Raw genomic sequence first — 26,765 nt, 5'->3', positions numbered from 1 at the left:
AGTGAGTAGGATGAAGATGATCTTGGCACGTTTTAATCCTCCACCTGCTGGTGTCCAGATTTAACAAGCAGACGACAGTGGGAATGTAAAGATCGTAACTGTTCCTAAGGAAACTAGTTCAAGTTACATCAGAACAATAAACATAGCTCATACAGTAAATGCTGATTCATCAATTCTTTTGTAACATCGTGGATTCAGAGTGGAAACCACGTCCCATTAGAGATTAAAGATGCTCAGACTGCCGCGTGCACATATTTCCACCCATGAAGGTCCTGCGATCACCACACATATATTCAACTCCACAAAACTACAACAAACTCCCCTCACATCAGCCGGAGGCGTGTCCTTCAACTATCAACATGTTTGAAAGTGAATCTCTGACTTGCAGGACTGTTCCGTTTTGTGTGCAGCAGACATGGATCCAATTAGTCTCTGCAGGAAACTTTCAGACGAAACTTCTCGATTTGATTTGTGCCTTTGATTTTCAACAGGTGGACGTGGACGGCTCCGGTAGGACTTCTTTCTGTTTCAGCGCCGACTGCCTGGAGAAAATGAGTGGTCCTTCCGCCTCTGGAAAAGTTACTTTCCAAAGGACACAACGTGACGTCGCTCTTGAGAACAAAGTACAGAGCAAAATACCCACTATGGAAGGAGAAATGAGCTGCTCCGTGCAAATGAGTTATACTACCCTTGAAGGTGTTTCGGTAAGTTTTGTTGTTTGGTTATAACTTTTATCACACTTATTAAATATTTTTAGTTTACACTGTTTGATATTTTAAAAAAAGCTAAAAAGAAGAAACTGTCACCTGCTTCCTGAAACACTTCAGATCAAACTCTCTCTTCACTCGTTTCAGATAACTGTGTTTCTTGTGCGATACGGGAGCCGAACCGTTCTGGGAATTCAGACCGATACCACCGACCCAGATCATTCTTATGTGAGTTGTGTGAATAAGCAGTTTCCGTCTTTTAAAATGATGCAATGCAGAACATGTGAATATTTAGGTCTAATCTAAAGTTGACTCAGATTTATTTGGTGTTCTTTCCACTGCAGTTAACAGGAGATCATAACAAATTACTTTCTGAATGAAAGTTAAAACTTTTCCCTAAGATCTGTTGATTCAGCTTCATGGTTGTGATTAATTGATTGTGTTTGTTCCCGTTTAGTCCATTGCTCCTGAGTCTTACCGATATGAAAGTTTGGGGATGGTAGAAGTGGATTCTGAACGAAAAGTCAACTTCATGGACATCAGTGTGATAGGGACAGGTAAGTCAGACACTCGCCTACTGCTGGAGACAGAAATATCCAACACTTCCCTTCAGTAAAAGTCCTACAAGTCCTCCGTTAAAGCAACTACTCTTACATGGAGAAAGTTAACTTCTGCTAAAGTTTGTTTCTGCAGCTTTACTTGTCGTCCTCAGACCCAGACCACTTCCCGTTTGTGTCTTCATCTCTGCAGGTGCCGAGGCGGAGAGTCCAGATGCTTCTGGGAGTTTTTCTCTGCCACATACGTACGACTTCAGCTCATGTCCCATCACCTTCTTTGAGGTGGTCTACCGCACTCTCAAAGTGAGTAGGATGAAGATGATCTTGGCACGTTTTAATCCTCCACCTGCTGGTGTCCAGATTTAACAAGCAGACGACAGTGGGAATGTAAAGATCGTAACTGTTCCTAAGGAAACTAGTTCAAGTTACATCAGAACAATAAACATAGCTCATACAGTAAATGCTGATTCATCAATTCTTTTGTAACATCGTGGATTCAGAGTTGAAACCACGTTCCATTAGAGATTAAAGATGCTCAGACTGCCGCGTGCACATATTTCCACCCATGAAGGTCCTGCGATCACCACACATATATTCAACTCCACAAAACTACAACAAACTCCCCTCACATCAGCCGGAGGCGTGTCCTTCAACTATCAACATGTTTGAAAGTGAATCTCTGACTTGCAGGACTGTTCCGTTTTGTGTGCAGCAGACATGGATCCAATTAGTCTCTGCAGGAAACTTTCAGACGAAACTTCTCGATTTGATTTGTGCCTTTGATTTTCAACAGGTGGACGTGGACGGCTCCGGTAGGACTTCTTTCTGTTTCAGCGCCGACTGCCTCGAGAAAATGAGTGGTCCTTCCGCCTCTGGAAAAGTTACTTTCCAAAGGACACAACGTGACGTCGCTTTTGAGAACAAAGTACAGAGCAAAATACCCACTATGGAAGGAGAAATGAGCTGCTCCGTGCAAATGAGTTATACTACCCTTGAAGGTGTTTCGGTAAGTTTTGTTGTTTGGTTATAACTTTTATCACACTTGTTAAATATTTTTAGTTTACACTGTTTGATATTTTAAAAAAAGCTAAAAAGAAGAAACTGTCACCTGCTTCCTGAAACACTTCAGATCAAACTCTCTCTTCACTCGTTTCAGATAACTGTGTTTCTTGTGCGATACGGGAGCCGAACCGTTCTGGGAATTCAGACCGATACCACCGACCCAGATCATTCTTATGTGAGTTGTGTGAATAAGCAGTTTCCGTCTTTTAAAATGATGCAATGCAGAACATGTGAATATTTAGGTCTAATCTAAAGTTGACTCAGATTTATTTGGTGTTCTTTCCACTGCAGTTAACAGGAGATCATAACAAATTACTTTCTGAATGAAAGTTAAAACTTTTGCCTAAAATCTGTTGATTCAGCTTCATGGTTGTGATTAATTGATTGTGTTTGTTCCCGTTTAGTCCATTGCTCCTGAGTCTTACCGATATGAAAGTTTGGGGATGGTAGAAGTGGATTCTGAAGGAAAAGTCAACTTCATGGACATCAGTGGATGCAGAACCGAAGCAGGTTGGTAAATATTGTCTCAAAATAATATTTAAGGGTTCTGTGAGTCAGATATTTAATATTGTTGGTTAGTTTGTGTTTTCATCCGGAGAGCTTTTTTGAATTAATCCAAACATCCCTTTTCTCCTCAGGTGTTTTTATCAGCCCTGGATGGATAAAGTACCATAATGAAACCTGTGTAAATTACTCTTGCAGTTCTGACAGCGTCTTATCAGTTGAAGGTTGTCCTGAAAATCAACATTGTGATGGTGATGGCACGTAAGTATGCTGACTGTGAACTAAAATCAAATCTTATTGAGCAGAGATTCAGTGAGCATCATAATCTCTTTAGAAGCAACTATTGTGGTGAAGCAGCAGCAGATGGAGGTATTTGTTGACCTCATCAGTGAGTTCAACCTCTGAAGAGATCGAGTTCAGTAGACAGAGAAGATAAATGATTCCCACAAGTACCTTCAATAAACACTTGTATGAATTAGGATTAAATAAAGTACGTTCTGCTCATATAGAGCTGCTGATGGTCCCTGTTTTCAGGGAGATAGAACCTCCTGGTGGACACATTCCTCAACAGCAGCTCGTGATGTTTGTGCTCGTTCTCCATCAGGTGCGTCCGGAACAACATCTGCACTTTGACCGGACCCACTGTGATCAACGTCAAAGGCGCCGGCACCTCTGTTGAGGATCGCTGCACGTACTCTCTGATGTCAGATAATGAACTCTTCCCAGGATTTGAAGTTCTGGCCAACTACAAGGACCGACGTCGCGCAGATGTGAGCTTTCTGGACAGTGTGACACTGAAAAACGGTGTTGAGGTTCTCCTGGAACAAGGTGGGAGAGTCAAGGTGAGCCGCCTACGAGCACAGTCCTAGATCCAGACCGGGGTTTTATCAGAAATCCTCCTCATGTTCTCTGCTCTCATCGTTCCACACGGTCACATTAGAACCACATTTGTGAACTCATTTGTGTCCTTCACCTTTCACCTCCACTGTGATGCAGGTGGATGGTTCAGTGGTGGAGCTCACCAGCTCATTCCCGGACTATGGTAATGTTAAACTCTCCAAGACCCAAGCTGGAGTCACTGCCAAACTGCAACTGAACGATTCGGTAGAAGTGACTGTGTTCTTTGATGGAAACACTGCGCAGCTGCAAACTACATCAGGTATCATGTTAAACTTGTCATTCAGGACATATGGTTTACTTTAGTGAGTCTGAATGTTCGTGCTCTTCTGACACGTTCTTTCCTGAACTATTTCAGGATTGGGTTATTATCCACCAGTTGGTTTGTGTGGAAACGACGACAAAACATCTTCAAGCAACCAGACCGATTCCAGCAGGTACCATGTCCCTCTGACCGACTCTGACGCTGTCTGATCAATGATTCGCAGAAAAACAGTGTGTGGTATGAAAACAACCAGAACTGAGGCGGTCCTGATTTCAGTTTAGTTTAGTTGCACATAAAACAGAACCCGTATAAACAGTAAAAACAATGGTCAAATTAAGCATTGTGCAGGAAAGGTGGAAGCCAAAAAGGCTTATGAAAATGCCTCCCCTTTATAAAACAAACATAACAACAATAACAGAAGCAGTAGTAGCAGCTGACTTCAAAGCAAAAACACAATATAGAAATGCATAATATAAAACAGAAAAAGACAATTAGCATGAAAAAGAAAAACAATACTGAATTATTGAAAGAAAGGAAAAATGATGAAGATGTAGGATAATAATAACAAAGCCAGTGAAGATATTGATTTTAGTGATGTAGGTAAATTGTTCCATAGCGATGGTCCTCTGTATTTTAATGTGCGTTGATTGTGTGAAGTCCGAAATAAAGGAAGGGGAAAGTCCTTTGAGTGTCGTGTCTGATATGAATGGATGTCTGAGGAAAACTTAAAAAAATGTCCTGGTGTTTGTCGCCCCCTAGTTGTCAGAATCCGCACGCAGAAACCAGTGTCCTGACAGTCGACTGTCCCACGATGTTTGAAAGGTGAGCAGATTCTTCCAGACAGCGGGACATTCGGTCTATGTGAAGATCTGATCTACATTTCCTATTAATCACCTGTTGGGTCATGTGACATCAGATGGAAAATAAACCTCACATTCTCTCTCATCTTCTCTGTTGGAGCAGCTGCAGCATCCTGATGGAGGAACCCTTCACCTCCTGTCATGCCGCCGTCACCCCAGACCCCTACATAACTGCCTGCAAGGACACCATGTGTAAATATCCTGATGAGGACGGGCTCAGGTGTCAGTTCCTGGAGGCCTACGCCAGAGCCTGCAGCCTGGTGAACATCCAACTGGGGGAATGGAGGTCCAACGAGCAGTGCTGTAAGACTCAGCCATCTGCATCAAAACTCATATCTGTCTTTTCCCTTTTATTATGGGCATGCCACTATTGCAATCGTCCAGAATGGCCCAAAGGGCAATGTTGCTAGCATTTTACTAACAAGCTAAAGTCGCAAATGTCCCACTGCGCACCAGCGGGTGTACAGCATGACCCCGCTCTGATGTGGAAAAAAAAAATCCCCCAAAAAATAAAATACGCCCGAAAAAACCAAGAAAAACATGAAAATGAAGGCGATATATTAGTATAAAGAAAAGGTTTCCCTTTTCTTCTTGTCATTCTGCACGCTTTTTTCGTCTGTTAATGCCGTCCGAACCACAATGTGCACCCATGCATGGCATTCATCTTTGGATGCGTCTCCATCGTGCCTTGATGGGCATTACTTTTCTCAGTCAAGTGTTACCATGGCAACGCTAGATGCCAAAAAGCAAAAAAAAATTTGGACGCTTATTGCTCGGCCGAACTTTATCGTAGAGACATCGTTCAAACTTTCAAACACTCGGCCCGAATGGCACTAAATGACCGTACAACCTTATCAGGCTAATTATTACGGTTTTTGCGATATTTAACTTTCTATTTTTTTTAAATTTCCATTTTATTTTGGACGCTTGTTGCTAGGCAACGGTTTATCGTACAGACATCATTACAACATCGAAAAACCTGGGACGCGTTGTACTACAACATATTTTAGTCTCATCGTGCTAGCTATTACGCTTTTTGAGATATTTAACTATTCAAATTTTTAAGCTAACGGAAATTTGGACGCTTATTGCTCGGCAACACGATATCGCAGACCTCGATCCAATGTTAAAAGACTCGGGACGATGTGGACTACAACATACTGTTTAGGCTGTTGTTTACAACTTTTGAGATATTGAAGCCAAATTGTCCCATTCTATCCTATGGGGCTTGTTACCATGGCAACAAAACCTATGAATTTTTATGGGGGAGAATATGAATAAATCATCTGTAAATGTGGCCCGAACCGCAACGTGAATCCAGGCCTTGGTTTGGTTTATTGGCCATTATTAATAACCCCAAACATGGCCAGAACCACCTCCGACACAACCAAAACAACCTTAAACACAACCACTACTGCAACAAACAAAAGCAGCTAGAGGGGACGAATGGGCAGTAGGGCATGCCCATATCAAAATTTCCTGAAATTTTGTAGTTCATGTTATAATTAGTAACGTGCACGTGTTTGAACTAACTTTGTGCCCCCTGCAGCTCCGTCTCAGATCTTTTGTGAAGAGAATCCCTGCAGTGATCATGAGTTCTGTGGACTGGTCAGCGGTAGCCCCACCTGCCTCTGTAGAACCATTTTTGCCTCCAGTTACAGAGAGAAGAGCGCTCTGGGTAATGTAGCTTTAATAACGACCAAACAGGAGCGAGGGATTGGAGAACAACATTTAACTGTTCTTTTAACACAATATTCTCATGTTCAGGTGATCCGACGGTCTGCACAGGTGACTCTGCTTCACTCACTCTGGTGGGTTGCCTCCTGGCGGAGAAAGGTCTCGACTACTCCGCCTTGCACCTCAACGACGCGACGTGCACTGGTGAGGTGGATGAGGAGAAACACATGGTGACCTTCAGCTTCGACAAGGGCAACTGCGGGACGGTGGTGGCGGTGGGTTCCCTCCTCCACCTCTTTACAGTCTCCTCCAGCCACAGCTGGGCTTCTTCTCTGGCTCCTCCACTTTAGGATCTACAGATGTTTACAGTCATTTTGGTTGTCTGTTCAACACATTTAGGGACCTGTAAAACTTTAACATTCAAGCTGAGCTACAAAAATAAACCCAGATACAGTAACTGACATAAATCCTGCTGACGCTAGCTACGCTACCACAACAATGTACGAGGGCCTTTTGAAATAAAAACAAAGTGTGAAAAACATTTTGGATTTATAAAGAAGAAAACACTCTTAGATCCCAAACAGACGACACATCTGAGGAATAATTTAGGTATTTCAAAGTGCAGTTCTCTAATGTTTGCATTTAGGTGTCTATAAATAAACCAGGTTCTTATTTTCGCTAAATACTGAATATGTAAATGAAACGGGAGCTCCGGGGCCCTCTAGTGGCTGCAGGTGGCTTCTACATCTGTGTCGTCACATACAGGTAAAAACGGCTCCAAGTTCATTACAGACTGTTAACAGATAGATGAACGCAACATGACGGAGGTGGAAACATGAGCCCCTTCACTCAAACATCTGAATGTGATCCTGTAGGAAGACAAGTGCCAAGTGTCGTACAAGAACACCATCAAATCCACGACCAGCTCCTCCTCCGATGTCATCACTCGCCACAGCAAGTTCACGATTGACTTCTCCTGCGTCTACGTTGAACCAGAAATCAGTGCTATTGGCTTCAAAAGCAATGACAGGTGTGTCCTGGCTGCTGCTTCGGTTCTACTTCTATTGTCAGCTGGTTTGTGAGGCCGACGGGCTGACGTTGTGCTTGTGTTTGCTCTGCAGCTCCATCTCCCTGGTGGTCACATCTGGGGCTTTTAGTTACACGGTGATGATGAACGCCTACACGGACGCCGAACTCACACAAGCTGTGGACTCCAACACCGAGGTGCTGCTGGGCCAGAGGATCTGGCTGGAGCTGACGAGCGACGGTCTGGATGCAGACTTAGTCGCCATGGTGATCGACTCCTGCTGGGCCACCAGCCAGGAAGAGCCCAACAGCAAAGTGAAACACGACCTGATCCAGGACGGGTGAGTCGTGTTCTGAAGAGGCAGCTGCTGCGCTGAGACTCCCCAGGGCGGATTCATGGACCATCTTTCTGCTCGCTGTCGGCCACTGCTGACCAAAGGGTGTTTTCTTGTTTTTGGACAGCTGTGCAAACGACGCCGACCCGACAGTGCAGGTGGAGGGAAACGGAGAAGGAACCTCCAGCTATTTCTCTTTCAGCATGTTTGAGTTCACGGACAGCTCTGGTGAGCTCTACCTGCACTGCCAATTCCACCTATGCGTCAAAGACAACAACAACAACAACAACAACAACAACTGCGTGCCGGTACGCCTCGCTGCAAAGCTTCTAAACTTGGTGGTTTAATTCTGCTTAAATGACAGACTGAACTGTGTCTTGAAACGGTGAATTACGCTCCAACTACGGTGATCTGAGGGATTTTCTACAGACGGGGGAGCTGGATCCCTTTCAGACGATAACTGGAGACATATCACTCTGTTACAGATTACAGACTTTTCAAATCAAACATTTAAAGCTGACAGCAGCATAAAAGTAGCAAATCTGCCCAGAAATTCACGTACTGCAGAAGATGATTCAGGTTGCAGCCAAAGACAATAGTTGGAGGATCTGACTCTTTCCTCACAATTCCCCACCGAGTCTTTTCATTTACCTTAACCTTCATCTTATTTCAGACGTTTTTAAAACAAACCCTTTTGTACTAAATTCACTTATATGAACTTTGTCTCCATTTATTTTTCTCCTGATCTCGCATGTCAGGTCTGACAACAACTTTTAATTCATTCCCCGTCACTGCTGATTGGTTTTGTTCCTACTTTTAATTTAAATGACTTCATTGTGTCCACCTTTAAAGTTGTAGTGGAGGCATCACTGAACACATGAGGGGCTCAGCTGCGACAGATAAAGTCAGACGACCTTCATTCTCCCCAAATCCTGTTTACTGAAGTCGTTCTTGCACTACAGTGCCCCCTAGTGGCAGCAGTGGCTCCTGCGCGTTAGTGTACAATTGGGTCTGGATATCGTTTAAATATCAAGATTCAGAACATAATAAAAGTTAATCTAAAGCAGTGATTCTTAACCATAGGGCCGCGGCCCACACTTGGGCCGCGAGCGCCATCTAGTGGGCCGCCAAAAAAAATTCAGTTTTGTACGTGTGGGCCGCGGGGGCCGCGGGACTGCATAGCAACTCCCAACCAAATGAGGAGAAGACACTCAGCTAGCTGTACGTGTAATAGTAAGAGAAATGGTGTGTCTTTACAGAGAAAATCCTTCATTTTGCACAGAGTAGGTTTAGATCCGCCAGGATTAGGTATCGATTACTTGGGTCTGCGCCCAGAGCAAGTGAGCGCGGCGTGCTCATTTATCCCGGCGCGTGCCCGCGGCCGGGGAGGTCGGCTGAGGCTGCCGCTCGGGCGGTGGGCTCCGTCGTTACTGCTGAAGGATGGTAGATGTAGATGCGTGGGCTGTCGTGTCTGCTGGACTGGACTGTTCGGGCTTTCGAAAAAGCATCAGAAAGTAACTGCTGCAGCGCGACCAGAGAGCTGCGGTGCGGGCTGTGCCCGTCGCAGCTGATCAGGCTCGGATGAACCCGACACACTGAGTCCTGACAACTTATTAATGTAAATAACTTAAAGTAAAATCAAACTAAGTTTTGTCCTCGCTGTATTTTTAAATATGCAACCCGGAATGGACAAATTCATCCTGTTCAGTCTTCCCACTGGGACAAAACCAGTGTCTCATACGTTCAGAGACCCTGGCGTTCAAAGTGCGAAAGTGAAACGCCACTGAAACAAAACACAAAGTTTTTCATCAAACATATCCACTCAAGTCTGAACTGAAGTCACAGAAAAATAAACTGACCATCTTAAAACACCCTGCCCATGTTTGGGTCCAGATACAGCTGTGAAGCAGCTTTCTCCACAGTGAACATAATTAAAACTAAATATCGTTTCAGGCTCATCAATGAGCACCTCCACATGCATATGAGAACCTGAACCTGAACCTTAAATTGTTAAGATGTGTTTATATTAATTTAGTATAAAAATGTGTTGAGACAATTAACAAAGAAAAGGGGAAATTTAAACTGCTGGTAGAGAAATAAAATAAGATAGCATTTGAAAAATAAAATAAAATCTACTTTATTTTTAAGAGAAAAAAATATGTTTAATTCAAGTTAAACATGTTAATTGGCAAATATGTACTTTTTTAATATAACAGTCAGATGCAGATGTTGATACAACTATGAGGCTACTTGAATATATACACACACACACATATATATATATATATTATGATGTTCTGGACCTTCGCTTGAGTAAATTTTCTCTAAATGGACCTCTTAAAGTTGAATACCCCTGCTATACAGTGTTTATATTTAATGGGCCCCGGGCCACTCTGTACTGAAAAAATTGGGCCCCAAGGTCAGAAAGGTTAAGAACCCCTGATCTAAAGGACACAAAAGGCCAAGTTTTGCTGTCAGCAGCTTCACTCCAAATAAAATAATCCATGTTTGTCGTCTAAAGTCTCTCCATCTCTAACTTCCAGGATTGTTCTGGGGAAGTTCCTGTGCAGGCTAGAAAGCGCAGATCTGCCTTGTCCAGATTCATATACGGCAGGTCAACTCGCAGCGCTGCGGCTCCCGCCTTCATCAGCATGACATGGACTAAATAGGTGAGTCTCTGCTGGTGATGACATCGTTGTGCAACTTGTAATGACGTTTATTCGTTTTGTCTGCTAACTTTCAGTGGTGTTTGTGTGTTTCAAGAAGACCAGACTGACCTGAGCTGTAAAATCAGACGAAAGCATGCGTGGTTCAGATAAGATGATTATAATCATTATTTTGGAGGTCCCTCTGCAGCCTGACAGTCATAGATGAGGGACAAATTGCCACCCGTCCCTTGAAATACGGAATTGTTACGTAGTTGGGAATTAAAAGTTGCGTTCCGTATTGAACCAATACAGACACATATTATGCTCTTATTTATTGATGTCATAATATACAGATGAAGGTTGGAAAATTTGAATATTTTGCAAAACTTAATTCGTAGTAATTTCAACTAAAGGTGAAACACATATATTATTTCCCACTATATTCAAAGTGAGATATTTCAAGCCTTTATTTGTTATAATTTTGGTGATTATGGCTCACAGTTTATGAAAACCCCAAATAAAAATATTTTATGAAATCAATAAACAATTCAATCATCAAAATTATAACAAATAAAGGTTTAACACATCTTGCTTTGCATGTAATGAGTCTATGTCATGTATTAGTTTCACCTTTTAAGTTGAATTATTGAAATAAGTTAACTTTTACACCATATTCTAATGTTCCGACCTTCACATGTAGCTATATTTATATTTACCTGCATATTCTCCATCTGGGCTGATGTGGACGTACGTAGCATAGGAGGCTATTTCAGTTGCTAATGGTTGGCTGTCTGCACAGTCATGCAAGTTCAATGCTCAGTTCAACTTTAAATCAAAGCATTTTGTTTTTTTATATAAAATAAATACATTTCTATGCAGTTTAGAAGTTTTGGGGATGTCCCTTTTTTTGGCGCCTGCGCTGCTGAAATCCGGACGTCCCTTATTTGTATTTCTGAAAGGTGGCAACCCTAGGGACAACAAAAGCTCCTAGTCTCAGAAAAGGAAGCTGAGGAAGCTGAGTGATTGAAAAGAAGCCAGAGATGTGAAGAAGACCGGAGGGTTTGTAGAAGAGACACGAGTCACATTTTCATCTGACTGTCTTCACAGGTGGTTACCACGGTGATACGGACTGACTGACAGGCTGCCGACCCCCGTCTGGATCCCCGACTCGTGTCTGGTCCTGATCCTGATCACGGACATGTGAAAGGAAGAGCTCAGATCCTGCTGCTGCCATGAAGTTTTGTTAACTCGTAAAGCAACAAAAAGCAGCAACGAAAGACACAGAATTATGAGAACAGGACCAAACTGTCATCAGACATATGTTACAGACCGTCTTTTATCTCTTTTAGTCGTAATTGGTGAAGGGAAGTATGTTACATTTGATTTAAACCAAATCTACATTCTAACATCCTCATATCAGATATGAGATTGATTATCATGTCCTATTAATCAATACCTTCATATTAATCAGCTTTCAGAAAGGTTGTGTTCAGGGTGAAACTATTAAAAAGGGTAGTAATACAAGTTCTTCTTAGTTTTAGGACACTTTACGGTAAACACAAAAAAAACAAGTTCATTATAGTCTAATTAAGTACAGATCCATTCAGTCCAACCGACTGAACCACAAACTGTAGAACTGAGTGTTCTGATGTCCAGGGACAGAGATACTCGCTGCATGAACTGCAAAACTGTCAGCTTCTTAAGGTGGACAGACTTTTAGACCGGAAAGATTTAGTGGGGTGTCGTCTGCATAAAATGACATTCATCATTTATTACATACATTTTCTGCTCAGCAATACTTTAATCTGCAGCCGTGCAGCGATCATTGAATGATTCATCTGGAACACAAGTTCAGTCCTTCTTCTCAGAAAGGTTCTCAGAGAAACTTCAAGGTGCTTTTTTAGCAGTAGTTTCCCTTTTCTGGTGTTTTGAAACAGGAGCGTCTGTTACAGTTCAGTTGAAGCTGAAACATGTCACTGTTTCTTCACGCTTTTACTTTTCTTTATCATTTTTATTGTTTGTTCTGCATCCAAAGACCAAAAAAAGAAGTAAAAAGGTGGTGGTAAAATTCAAAGAGTTTTTCTCCTTCTTGTGTTGCCTCTCACATGTTTTTTTTTTTTTTTTACATTTTATAAATGTTTCATGGAAACGAATCGCTCCAGAGCCATATATAAAAAGTCCCACCTGACCGAATCAAAACCCTTCTCCGCATCTAATCTAATATTATTACTTCTAACAGTTTTCTGGTTGTATTTTGAAAGATATGTTATGTGCGCCTAATTTTGTTCTGTGTCTGTCTCTGTTTAATGAATCCAGTCTGGTCCTGATGAATTAAATCCGGTATAAGAGAAGTGGAAATGGAGGAGCAAGTTGTCGGTCCAGTGAACGGGGAATTTACATTTCTAAAACGCCCTGACGGCAGCATTGGTGAAGGCAGACTGATATAAGTTCTTTGTGGAAATGAGAACCAGAATCAGAAAGAAGTTTATTGCCAAGTAGTTTAACACACACAAGGAATTTGTTGTGGTGATTGGCGCAATACAAAATAATTAATAATATTAAAAGAAAATATGTACAACATGTTGGTTTTAAATTGCCAGAGTAATGAGTCTGTAGGACTCATTACTAAGGACTTTGCTTGATGAAGGGAAACTTGTAAAACAGGACAGGGGTGCCTCGAGGACCAGGGTTGGGAAACGAGGGCCGTTTCCGAATTCGGACACTACCGCACTATATGCTACATACTGCAAAGTATGCACTGAATACTGCCTACTAAATGAAGGATTCAGTACGCTGCTCCAGCAGACCGTTCACACAGCAGTGTGCTACAGTGTATCCCAGAATGCATCTCGCACCAAAACGTCAGCGAAAGATGAGATTTAAAAGCAGACTAGAGCAGTGCTTCTCAATCCTGGTCCTCGAGTACCACTGTCCTGCATGTTTTAGATGTTTCCCTGCACCAACACACCTGATTCTAATTAAAGGTCCTAATTAGCTTGTCACCAAGGTCTGCACAACTCTGTTGATGACACAGGTACTTGTATCACGGTGTGCTGAAGCAGGGTAGCATCTAAAACATGCAGGACAACCAGGATTCAGAAACACTGGACTAGAAGCTGTTGTAATTCCAGCTGTAGCGCTGTTAATATGCCACTTTATTACGTTTTAACATCTTTTCAGGGGTAAAAGTAACCGTTTAGTTTAGTAGCAAGTTTCTCCAAATAACGCCTGTTAAGAAATTTGATCCGATGTTCCGGCGATGAAAAGAGCCGCCAGTCCGGCCGCATCTGCAGCTCACGGCCGGAGAACAGACGCGATCGCCGGGTCAACCCACGGCCTCGTCCCGGGGAGAAACCTGCAGCTCTGTGGAGAATTGTCACCGGCTGAAATAAATCATTTAGGAAAATAAATGTTGGTTTAATAGATGAAATCTAACAGTTCTATCTGTCACGTTAGTTACAAAGCTACAACTGTTAGATAATAAAATATATATATATATATATATATATATATATATATATATATATATATATATATATATATCCAGTACTCGAGTTGTAAAGAAAAATCAGGGGGGAAGGTGGATTTTATCATATGGGGACAGATATTTTGTGCTGATTACAAATAATATAATATATTACAAATAATAGCACTGACCAAAGCACCGTCAAAAATACTGCAGGAATGGCTCATTTTAGTAAAAAAATCTCATTACACTTAAAACAAGACTCATCACTGGAAAAAACAACAATTTTCACCTGTTTCAGGTAGATTTCCACTTAAAATAAGTGGAAAAATCTGCATGTGGAACAGGATTTTATTGCTTGTAATGAGAAGATAAATCTTGTCTGACTGGCAGATTTTTCCTACTTATTTCAAGTGAAAATGTATTTGAAACAGGTGAAAATTGTCAAATAAGTTATTTTTCTGGCGAGGGCGTTGGGGAAGCGAGACCGGGGAACCGGGGACTGACCGGACCCCCCATTCACCGACGCACCGTTCTGGGTGGTTGGGGGTCGCTGGAGCCGCGGCTGGGTTCAACCAGCGGGCTCCGGAGGAACCGCCCCACCGCGAGCCGGCGGTGAAGCCGGGAGCGTGGGGGGCCCTCCGACGCGGTTGTCAAGTTCTACATTCATTACAAATGGGCAGCGTAGCTTTGTCACAATTTTTAATCGTTGTCCTTACACTAAATTGAATTTAAAAAGTTATATATTAAAGTTACTTACATTTATATTCCTCCTTCTCCCTCTCCACGGTGCAACTAGTCTTTTCTGCCATCACATCACATCACTGTCGGTCGCCGTGTTTTCTCAATAAAGCTTTGAACAAACAAAGAAAAAAGCGCTGCCCGGCCGAGGCCGCATTGCATTCTGGGATATAGTAAACGAGGTAGGCTGGTTTGAAGCATGCTGAGGATTTTTTTCCAAATCAGTACAACATCCGGGTATTTTTCGCACACTGCAGATTTCCTTCTGTTCACATACAGCATACTACTTACTACACTTTGGCCAAATCAGTGTATACTTGTAGTACAGTATGCGAATTCGGAAACGGCCCTCATTTGGGGAATTGGGGGAAAAACTCTGGGTTCCTCCACAAATGAATTGTCTGAGGATATCCCAGCTTTTCCCCTTTTCTCTGAAACAATTGGCGAATCAGAGGACAATTCTGATGCAGGCCTCTTGGTTTGCTGGGCCCCGGGGAGGGAGGCATCATCGCTATCATCCTGTGGTTGGACTTCTCCACATTCTGAACTAGCTCCGCCCTCTGCCTGCATCACCTCATCTTCCTCGGAACTCTCCATTGGTGTGAGTGTTGCAGGCCCCTCCCCTACTCCCGCCTCACCTGATCCCTCTCCTCCAATCACAGGATTTGGCGGGAGATTTGAATTTTCCTGCCCAGCTTCTTCAATTAGCTCAATTACCGGTTCCTCTCTTCCATTTTGTTTGTCCTTTTCTGTGTCCTTCACCTTTGCAGCCTTCAGTTTGTTGGCAAAAGATTTTGGGCAATCTCTGAAGAGGTGGTTTGTCTCCCCACAAAGATTGCACTTTCTGCCATTGGTGCACTCCTCAAAGGTGTGCCCAATTTCTCTGCATTTCCCACATACTACATGCTTACACGCTTCTGCAAGATGCCCATGCTCGCCACACTTGCGGCAAAGCTTGGGCTGACCCTGATAGTGCATTGACAGTTTCATTGAACATTCTGACAATAACCGTTTTCAAGGTATTGTCGGTCAGTTTCTCAACTTCAAATGCAGCAAACTGGGGTTTCACATTTTCGAAGCGTGTCCAAAATTCTTTGAGTAGCATGGCAGTACGAAAACTAATGTCAAAGCCTTTGTTAAAGGGTAGGGTCAAAATGCAATTTAACTGTTCAGGGCTAAAACCTAAGGCTTTCTGGACAAGTCCCCTGGAGAAATGTAACCTCGACATCTCCAGGAGCTTTCCATCCATCTCCTTAAAAGTGAATCGGACACTGTGGTGCCTCCGCATGCCGGCATGGCTAGCCGACATGGTGGAGGCACCACCTGTGAAAAGGCTCAAAAGAACTAAAACTTTTAAAAAGGAATAAAAGCCCTGAGGGCCGCTTGGTGGCGCAGTGGGTTAAGCGGTGGCTCATATACTGAGGCTACAGTCCTCCTCCTGCAGCGGTCGCGGGTTCGCCCGCGCACCTTAATAAAGGGCCACTAGAGCACAAAAAAATCTTTAAAAAAAAGGAATAAAAACCGTAATACTAAAACAATTGACAATAAAATATACAATAAGTGAAGGAACAACACTCACCTTACATCACGACAATGATTTCCTGGCTGTGAAGATCTAGCAACTATACTCAGTTGAAGCACTTCACATAAGTAAAAAAAAAGAGAATAGTCTCCGAAAATGAAAGAAGAAGAAACCAATGCCACAACAGGCAAGGATTCCCACTAACAGCAGGAGGCGATCGCAGTCTTAGCCAAAAGGCCGAGAAGCGATAACTCCAAAGTGTTGCTTGACCGCAGCACCTTCCTGGCACGGCGTACACTTGTGTCGGTTGCCTTTGTCCCAAACGCCTAGATGGCCGGCTCCCTTTGCAGCTCCGCCCTCTGACACGCACCTGTAGCAGGCTCACCTGAGGAAATGGTTGAAGTGGAAATGAAATAACAAAAAGGAAAGGAAAGAACTGAAGAACAAGACACAGACAGCAACATCAGCTTGCCCTGAGATTTCAGTGGGCAAACTCAGACTGACCTCTTGGTCACAGCTTTTTCTTTTGCACAGTCTCAAAAAAGCTCGGCCGTTAGACCGAGCCCCCAAAAATATGGTCAACTCATTGACGTTACTCTCCACGGAAGTCTTTAGTAAAAGGCGAAAGACTTGTGCGTTATGAAGAGAAACACGAGCAAGTACGGAAAAGAGCACGGGAGCGGCAGCCTAGGCACGTGAGCCGCGTCACTGTACTCCTGGTGAGCTCTACGGATCCCCGGGGCCACGCCTCTTCGGCCTGACATCGTCCTATTATCGAAGGCCTGGCCGGCCTCAGGCGCAGGACAGAGATTTGCTCCTCCCCCTTCGGTGGCACCACCAGGGCCGTATTACACGTTTGTGACGTCGCCTCTTCTTTTTCTTCAAGCTGAAGCTGCAAGGAACAACACCGCCTGAGGCAAGGCTCGGTGCTCCTCAGCTGCTGAGCCACTGCGTTACTTTATTATTTTTTTACAAGAGAAAGAAAGCGAAGCGTGCACCATTCCCGGCGGCACTGCAGTACCGGGGCGATGCTTGGAGTGAACGGAGCAAGCTCCTTTTTCAACTCCCGCTGCCAAAAATCGGCTTAATATGTTGTCCTCATATAGAGGACATATCAGATATTAAACTGATAAGAACAGATTTTTTTCTTTCGAAAAGATTTATTGACACTGGATCATTGGATCATCTCAACATAAGCTTCCAATATTTACATTACACTTTTACAACATACAGATCATCATTACATACAACAATGAAATAAATAAGCAACCTTAAAACCTGTTTTCTAAACAATTGTAAAAGGTAAAAACGGTAAAATCCACATTTCCTTAGGTAAAAGGCTTATGGTCCAGTGTGAGTGACTGCGTTCAATGTCCATGTTTAGTCTTTCAAGGAGGAGTGCGTTAAATAAAAACTTCCCTTCATTGTACAGAAGCGGGGTGAGTCCCTACCAATGATGACTCATTTCGCCGACCCAAACAGTAGATCTCTCGGGTTCCTGTCAGTGCTCAGAGGGGATCCCCCCCTGCTGCTCCTTCCCACCAGCCTCGCCCGGAGAGCCAGGCCGTTGCTGCTTTGACCTTTCTGTGTGTGGCCCCGGCTCCTTCGTCCGAAAGGGCACAGAGGCGATACTTCCCCACGGCTGTATCCCAGGCCCGCCGCCTGCAGCCCCGGCCAGTTGGACCGTTGCTGCAGCCATCCGGAGTACAGCCGCGGGGGGAATCTGCTTGTGCTTTCTTACCAGCAAGTTCCTGGAGGTCCACATAGCGTCTTTGATGGCGGTCAGGGCGAGCCACTGCTTGGCAAAATCCCTTCCTTTCAGGCTCGCCCTCTGGCTCACCCCATACAGCACTAGCTGTGCTGTTAGGACCTCCCTTGCTGGTAAGTACGGGAATTGCAAGGAGCCGGCCATTGCCCACTGGTCTACGGCGGCGCTGCACTCCCAGAAGAGATGCCTCACTGACTCAGGTGCACCGCAACCTTGTCGGGGGCAGGTAGAGATCGCCGACATTCCTCGGGAGTGCATGACGGACCTGACCGGGAGGATCTCATGAGCCACCATCCATGACAGGTCCCGGAGTCTGTTTGGGAGGGCGGAATGGTTCACATTGCGCCAAACTGTTGAGGGCTCGCCGAATGCGAGCCGCCGCACTGGACACACTGGCTCCCGCTCCTGCACAATCGAGATCAGACAACGGTGATTGGTTAAAATACGCAACTCCTGTGTCTCCAAATCAAAATGCTTTAAAAAGGTCTGTATAAAACAATAGGCTGGTGGTAGGTTAAAAGACACAGGTACTTTCAGATCCGTGGGTAAGATTTTCAGTCTTCTAAGATAAGAGCCCATCCAGAAACGTATCATTGCTGTTGTCTTGGGATTTCCGGATGGGCCAGCAGCAGACGCGACATGCATTGTTGCATATCTGCTTCCCAAAAACAGGTAGAGGTCAGGCACTCCTTTTCCTCCTTTGTCTTTGGGTTTCACCATTATAGCTCTCCTCAGTCTGTCCCACTTGGAGCCCCACAGGAAATAAAAGATGGCTCGTTCTAGATCTAAAAGTACCCTCCTGGGTGGGATAAAAACAGAGCTGACAAGTAAAAACAAAGGTATAATCACTGCCTTGATGATTAAAACCTTTCCTTCCATGGTCAGTCCTCTAAGTCCCCAGTATCCTAGTCTCTGTCTCACTTTCCCTACTACGTCCGGCCAATTGGATGCCCCCCCCCCTTCCCTATCAAATTTGATCCCCAGTATTTTTTGGTCAGTCTGGGTAATAGTCAGGGGGAGTCCAGTTGTCTCGGTTGCTGTCCATGGTCCGTAGAACTGGGTTTGGGTCTTATGTCGGTTCAATTTTGACCCAGATGCCCGTCCAAACCAGTCAGTCAAGTCCAGCGTCCTGTTGACAAATAAAAGGTCAGTACATAAAATATTCACGTCGTCCATGTATAAAATACATTTTGTCATGAGACCTCCACTCCCCGGGATTCTCAGTCCATTGATCCATTGGTCCCTTCTCAAGATCTGTGCCAGTGGTTCGATACAGGTAACATAGAGGAGGGCAGATAACGGACAGCCCTGACGGACACCGCAGTTAATGTTGACTGCTTTTGTCAGATGCCCGTTAACAACAAATTTGCTGGTAATACCCCGGTACAGCATTCCCACCCAAGCTACAAACCTTTCTGGGAACCCCATTTTTTGCAGTACCTGGAATAGGTACTGGTGCGAGACCCGATCAAAGGCTTTCTCAAAGTCTAAATTTAAGACTACCAGCCTGATGTTTCTGTCTCTCGCGTAACAGATGGTATCTCGGATCAGTACGAGGCTGTCGGTTATCTTCCTCCCCGGGATGGCACAGGCTTGATCCGGGTGAATCACATCTTCTAAAAACAAAGACAGACGTGAGGCTAAAAGTTTACTAAAAAGTTTACAGTCAAGATTTAAAAGTGTGATAGGTCTCCAATTCTTCAAGTCAGTTTTGTCCTTATTTTTGTGAAGAAGAGTCACTATCCCTATTCTAAAACTGTCGGGGAGTCGGTCAAGTTGCTCAAATTCCATAAAAACAGCAAGTAAATCAGGTGCTAAAATGTCCCAAAAAGTCGAGTAAAATTCAAGAGGAAGTCCATCCTGTCCTGGGGACTTCCCTCTCTTAAAGCTTGCCAGACATTTATTTAACTCTGAGACACTAAAGTCTTGAGTTAAAAGCACATTTTCCTTTACCCTGTTTTGAATGGAATTTAAAACTTCCGTCATGGTGTCTATGTGGATATTTTTTTCTTGGTAGAGGTGTGTGTAAAAGTTTTCAACAACCTCTTTTATTTCTTCTGTGTTTCCACTTGTGCATCCATTTTCCTTTTTTAGTTTTAAAATAGTCCCCCCCTTATTTATAATTTTCCTAAAAAAGTACCTTGTGCACCTTTCCCCTTCCTCAATTTCCCGTTCCTTACTTCTTAAAATGATGCCTTTACTTTTAATTTCTGCTAAAACTGACATCTCTGCTTTTATTTTTTTAATCTCCTCAGTAAAAACTATGCCGTGTTGGTTCAGTTTAAAATAACGCTGTAATCGTTTCTGCAGTCCCATCATGCGTCTATTTTCCTTGTTCTTTTTTTTCTTTCCTGCCTGTCTAAAAAAAGTCTGGGTCCTTCCCTTCACCATTTCCCACCAGTGTGCACGTGTATCGTAAAAGTCTTGAAGGGTCTGCCACTCGCGGTACTGCTCCCTATACTGACTAACCAAATCTTCTTGTTCTAAAAGGGAGCAGTTGAGCTTCCACAGACCTCTTCCTGATGTCACACCCGGGGAGAGTGGTAGGGTGCAGGATAGCATCAAGTGATCAGAAAAGAAAACAGGGGTCAATCTAGCATCGGTCGGTGGGCAATCCCGTGTAAAAATATAATCAATGCGAGAGGCTCTGGTGCCATCACCACTGAACCAGGTGAAGCCCTCCTCTCTGGGATGCATGGTTTTAAAACAGTCCTGAAGTTTAAAATCCTTGCATATGCCCTGTAATAAAACCGATGTTTTATCCACTTTAAAATCTTCCCCTGCGCCTTTTCTGTCTCTCCTATTTAAAATGCAATTGAAATCTCCTCCCACCACTAAAGGTGTTCTACCCAACATGTGGGACTGCAAGTCCTCTAAAATATCATACCGGTCATTTCTTTCGTTAAAACCATAAATATTTAAGAGTTTAAAATCTTGTCCCAGAAAAGTCAGTTGTGCTAAAATTGCCCGACCGTCTCTCACCACAGTGCTGCCCTTCACCAGAACATGAGGGTTTTTGATTAAAATGGCCACTCCATCATTCTTATTCTGATTGGATCCACTCCATATTGATGCCCGAGGCCACATCTCCTCCCACTGCTTGTATTGTTTTAAAAACGGTAGGCCACATTCCTGTAATAAAAACACATCCGACTCAAAAGCATTAAGAAAGGACAAGACATTCTGGGCTCTAACTCTCGACTTCACACTTCTAACATTAATAGTTGAGAAGGTGAGTGTCATGAGTATGGTTAAAAGGAGAAAAAACATCAGGTATGAAAGTTTAAAAAGGCTAAAAGCGTGATTTAAAACATTAAATAAGATAAAATGAGGAATCGTTATCCAATTTCATGTGAATTGAGCTCCGCTTTCACTTCTATGGGTGAGAAGTGAAGGGGTCGAGCTCGATTCCCCGCTCGGACTCTGGGCGTTGGCCTCTGCTGTAAGGTACAGTTAAGCTTTGTGTCCCTAGGGGTTGATTGCAGAGCTAATGTTAAAAAAGAGACCTCATTTGGGGAATTGGGGGGGAAAACTCTGGGTTCCTCCACAGAAGAATTGTCTGAGGATATCCCAGCTTTTCCCCTCTTCTCTGAAACAATTGGCGAATCAGAGGACAATTCTGATGCAGGCCTCTTGGTTTGCTGGGCCCCGGGGAGGGGGGCATCATCGCTATCATCCTGTGGTTGGACTTCTCCACATTCTGAACTAGCTCCGCCCTCTGCCTGCATCACCTCATCTTCCTCGGAACTCTCCATTGGTGTGAGTGTTGCAGGCCCCTCCCCTGCTCCCGCCTCACCTGATCCCTCTCCTCCAATCACAGGATTTGGCGGGAGATTTGAATTTTCCTGCCCAGCTTCTTCAATTAGCTCAATTACCGGTTCCTCTCGTCCATTTTGTTTGTCCTTTTCTGTGTCCTTTCCCTTCGCAGCCTTCAGTTTGTTGGCAAAAGATTTTGGGCAATCTCTGAAGAGGTGGTTTGTCTCCCCACAAAGATTGCACTTTCTGCCATTGGTGCACTCCTCGAAGGTGTGCCCAATTTCTCTGCATTTCCCACATACTACCTGCTTACACGCTTCTGCAAGATGCCCATGCTCGCCACACTTGCGGCAAAGCTTGGGCTGACCCTGGTAATAAATATAGCCCCTGTTGTTCCCCAGAACTATCACTGATGGCAGATGTTTCAGGCCTTGAAAGCCCTGGGGGTCTTGCCATTGTTGGATGGGGACCCTCCAGGCACAGTTCCAAATGCCATCCTCATCTCTCACTTTGATAGCCTGGCTTTTAACAGTGCAATATCTCCCCAGCCATAAACAAATGTCATCTGCATTGACAGTTTCATTGAACATTCTGACAATAACCGTTTTCAAGGTATTGTCAGTCAGTTTCTCAACTTCAAATGCATCAAACTGGGGTTTCACATTTTCAAAGCGTGTCCAAAACTCTTTTAGTAGCATGGCAGTACGGAAACTAAGGTCAAAGCCTTTGTTAAAGGGTAGGGTCAAAATGCAATTTAACTGCTCCGGGGTAAAACCCAAGGCTTTCTGGACAAGTCTCCTGGAGAAGTCTAACCTCGACATCTCCAGGAGCTTTCCATCCACAACCTTAAGGTTGAATCGGACACTGTGGTGCCTCCGCATGCCGGCATGGCTAGCCGACATGGTGGAGGCACCACCTGTGAAAAGGCTCAAACGAACTAAAACCTTTAAAAAGAATAAAAGCCCTAAAACAATAGACAATAAAATATACAATAAGTGAATGGAACAAACACTTACCTTTCACCACGACAGTGATTTCCTGGCTGTGAAGATCTAGCAACTATAATCAGTTGAAGCACTTCACATAAGGAACAAAGAAATAGTCTCCCCAATGATAGTAGAAACCAATGCCACAACAGGCAAGGATTCCCACTAACGACAGGAGGCGATCGCAGTCTTAGCCAAAAGGCCGAGAAGCGATAACTCCAAAGTGTTGCTTGACCGCAGCACCTTCCTGGCACGGCGTGCACTTGTGTCGGTTGCCTTTGTCCCAAACGCCTAGATGGCCGGCTCCCTTTGCAGCTCCGCCCTCTGACACGCACCTGTAGCAGGCTCACCTGAGGAAATGGTTGAAGTGGAAATGAAATAACAAAAAGGAAAGGAAAGAACTGAAGAACAAGACACAGACAGCAACATCAGCTTGCCCTGAGATTTCAGTGGGCAAACTCAGACTGACCTCTTGGTCACAGCTTTTTCTTTTGCACAGTCTCAAAAAAGCTCGGCCGTTAGACCGAGCCCCCAAAAATATGGTCAACTCATTGACGTTACTCTCCACGGAAGTCTTTAGTAAAAGGCGAAAGACTTGTGCGTTATGAAGAGAAACACGAGCAAGTACGGAAAAGTGCACGGGAGCGGCAGCCTAGGCACGTGAGCCGCGTCACTGTACTCCTGGTGAGCTCTACGGATCCCCGGGGCCACGCCTCTTCGGCCTGACATCGTCCTATTATCGAAGGCCTGGCCGGCCTCAGGCGCAGGACAGAGATTTGCTCCTCCCCCTTCGGTGGCACCACCAGGGCCGTATTACACGTTTGTGACGTCGCCTCTTCTTTTTCTTCAAGCTGAAGCTGCAAGGAACAACACCGCCTGAGGCAAGGCTCGGTGCTCCTCAGCTGCTGAGCCACTGCGTTATTTTATTATTTTTTTACAAGAGAAAGAAAGCGAAGCGTGCACCATTCCCGGCGGCACTGCAGTACCGGGGCGATGCTTGGAGTGAACGGAGCTAGCTCCTTTTTCAACTCCCGCTGCCAAAAATCGGCTTAATATGTTGTCCTCATATAGAGGACATATCAGATATTAAACTGATAAGAACAGATTTTTTTTTTTTTTTTTATTCTGTCAAGAAAACAATGTACACAAAATAAAATCTAGACAGAATGGAAAACAAGATAAACCCCTCTTGTGGGATTGGGCACAAGCCAATAAACGGTAAAATACACACACAAGGTCACAGAAAACAGGACACAAAAGGAACACAAAACAAACAAAAAAAATAAAACCAAAAAAGCAAAACAATAGGGCTATTCCAGTAAGATTAGCAAGCATCACAACAGCTACCCAGTTTCATAAATCAGTGAAAATAATTTTCCATCTTGTTTTGATGGCGGATGCACCCCATTTCAGGACCTCAAAACGATATCTTTTTTCCATTTCTTGTTTAATTACTTGCACCAAACTAAATTCTGTCCATATAAAAGTTTCTTTGATTAGCTTACATCTAGCCTCCCACAACTTAAGTTTTGACAAAGAGATTAACGACACAATTGGAACACGATTGTTCTTTTCAACTTTTTTCAGTTCCAAATAAACCATCTCACAAAAATCAACATTTTTCAAACAGGGGAAACCAGTTTTTAGTTTTTGCCATGTGGACTGTGCAAAGGAGCATTCCCATAAAACGTGTGCAATTGTTTCTACCATGTTACATTTTTCTCTGGGACATATTTTGCTTTTTGTTAACCTATGATTATACAAAGTCTCACGGACTGGTAACCTTCTGTGTAAAATTAACCAGTTGAAATCTTTTAATCTGTTATTCAGCTCTTTTGGTTGTGATCTGGTCCAAGTTATTGCAGGGATACTCATTATCTCAGATGGTGCTTGCTTGATGACTAATTCATGATATAGCAGTTTATGATTTTCTCTTAACTTTTCATCAAAACATTCAGGATTCTTTTTGGTCCACTTAACCATCTTTCCAAAATGTTGTGGAAAGGTCTCTGCTTTTGGCAATCTGTTATCCCATTTAACCAAAGCACGTAAAGGAAAACTCAACCAAAATTTTAACAAACATTGACACTTATGTGAACACTCCTTTGACAGCAAATTAACCAAAGAAGAAAAAAACAAAACATCCAATTTCAAAGGGATACATGGTAAACCTTTCCCTCCTTCCTCTATTGGCTGGTAAATTCTCCCTCTCTTTATATATTCATACCCATTCCAAAAAAAATTAAAGATCATTGAGATTATTTTTTTTCCCAAGCCTGTTGGTAAGCTGAAAACGTAGGCCAGGTGCAGTAAACTAGGCAATATATCTGCCTTCACCACTAGCACTTTTCCGGTAAATGTCAGATGCCTTTTTTTCCATAAAGCTAATTTTTTATTTACTTTGTTAATTTTTGAGTCCCAATTTAACTGTGCATCATCTTCAGTTTTATGGAACTTAACTCCCAGTATATTAACTGGACCCGTACATACTGACATCCCATGTAGATTTTCAGTCCTATTTTCCCATTTCCCTAAATATTTGATCTGTGATTTTGTTTTATTTATTTTTGAACCTGAGACCTCTGAATACTCATCCATGACACTCATGACTTCAGCCAGACTTCTTTCATCATTACAAAATAGTACCAAATCATCACAATATTGAGATAATTTGACAGTCTCACCCCCAGGTAATTGAATACCCCTGATTCTTGTATTATTTCTGATTGCGCACGCTAAAGGCTCCGCATATAAAATATACAATTGGACTGATAATGCACATCCTTGTCTAACCCCTCTATATTGTTTGACCCATGGACTTAGATTTCCATTCATGTTTATCCTACTTCCAACATCATTATATAAGGTTTTGATTATGTTGATGAAGTTCTCACTGAATCCAAAAATGTCAAGAATGCTGTACAAACAATGATGGTTCACCCTATCGAAAGCCTTTTGCTGATCAATAGTCACTGAAATGGCCGACTGGTTTCTATCCTGCAAATATGCCATTATGTCTCTATACAGGCTAATGTTCCAAGAAATTCTTCTGCCCTTTACTCCACATGTCTGATCATTTCAGACTATATGAGGCATCACATTTACCAGCCTGTTTGTTACAAACTTACTTATTATTTTGTAATCTGTACAAAGCATTGCTATCGGTCTATAATTTGACAAGTCTTTTGGGTCCCCTTTTTTGAACAAAAGAGATATAACTCCCTCCCTCATTGTTTGACACATTTTTCCCTCTGTAATTATTTCTTTTACCACTTCAATAAATTGACCTCCTATTATCTCCCAAAAATGTAAATAAAATTCCTTTGACAGACCATCTATTCCTGGTGTTTTATTGTCTTTCATTTCTTTCACCGCTCTGTATAATTCTGAAATTTCTACTTCTTTTCCAAGATCTTCAACCATTTCCATAGGGACCTTTTTGCTTACATGTTGAAACAGGAAGTTCTTTAATTTTCCATCATTTATCTTTTTTAAATTGATTTGTGAAGTGGTATACTGCTGTTTCAATCATGTCTTTGTTACCGTTTACGGTTTGACCTTGTTTGTCTGTTAGTTCTGAAATTGTTCTCCTTTTCCCTTGCTCCTTTATTTTTTTAAAGAAATATGATGAGCATTTTTCATTTTCCTCCCACACCATCTGCTGGCTTCTAAAAGCAAAAGTTCTGGCTTTTTCTTCAAAAAAATGACGTTTTATTAACAATAATTTTAAAGCTTGTTTGTCTGTCTCGCTTTTATTTGTATTTGCACTACTATGAAGCTGTTCTATTTCTCTTTGTAAGGAGTAAAGATTCTTTTGTTTTTCTTTGTTTCTCTTTTTACAAAAGTCTTGTGTAAACATTTTGATTTTACATTTTGTGTTGTTCCACCATTCTGTTTTGTTTGGGTAAAGACATTTGAGTTCTGTGCAATTTTTGAAATAATCTTTGAAGTCTTTGTTGAAAAGACTGTCCCGTAACAGACTGTTGTT

General features: G+C 43.1%; 3 non-coding genes and 1 pseudogene across 3 annotated transcripts; all 4 read right to left on the bottom strand.

The window, feature by feature from the left end:
• Positions 1 to 16,810: 16,810 nt before the first annotated feature.
• LOC133442704 (U5 spliceosomal RNA) lies at positions 16,811 to 16,926 on the bottom strand. Its single transcript, XR_009782630.1, has one exon. It is a non-coding gene; the product is annotated as a U5 spliceosomal RNA (small nuclear RNA).
• Positions 16,927 to 17,254: 328 nt separating this feature from the next.
• On the bottom strand, positions 17,255 to 17,429 carry LOC133442672 (U2 spliceosomal RNA; annotated as a pseudogene).
• Positions 17,430 to 23,285: 5,856 nt separating this feature from the next.
• On the bottom strand, positions 23,286 to 23,401 carry LOC133442703 (U5 spliceosomal RNA). The gene has a single exon (XR_009782629.1). It is a non-coding gene; the product is annotated as a U5 spliceosomal RNA (small nuclear RNA).
• Positions 23,402 to 23,729: 328 nt separating this feature from the next.
• On the bottom strand, positions 23,730 to 23,918 carry LOC133442677 (U2 spliceosomal RNA). The gene has a single exon (XR_009782610.1). It is a non-coding gene; the product is annotated as a U2 spliceosomal RNA (small nuclear RNA).
• Between the last annotated feature and the right edge of the window lie 2,847 nt (positions 23,919 to 26,765).

The sequence above is a fragment of the Cololabis saira genome, chromosome 4 (assembly GCF_033807715.1).
Source record: "Cololabis saira isolate AMF1-May2022 chromosome 4, fColSai1.1, whole genome shotgun sequence".
NCBI classification, from domain to species: Eukaryota; Metazoa; Chordata; class Actinopteri; order Beloniformes; family Belonidae; genus Cololabis; species Cololabis saira.
This window is presented reverse-complemented; position numbering and strand designations above follow the sequence as displayed.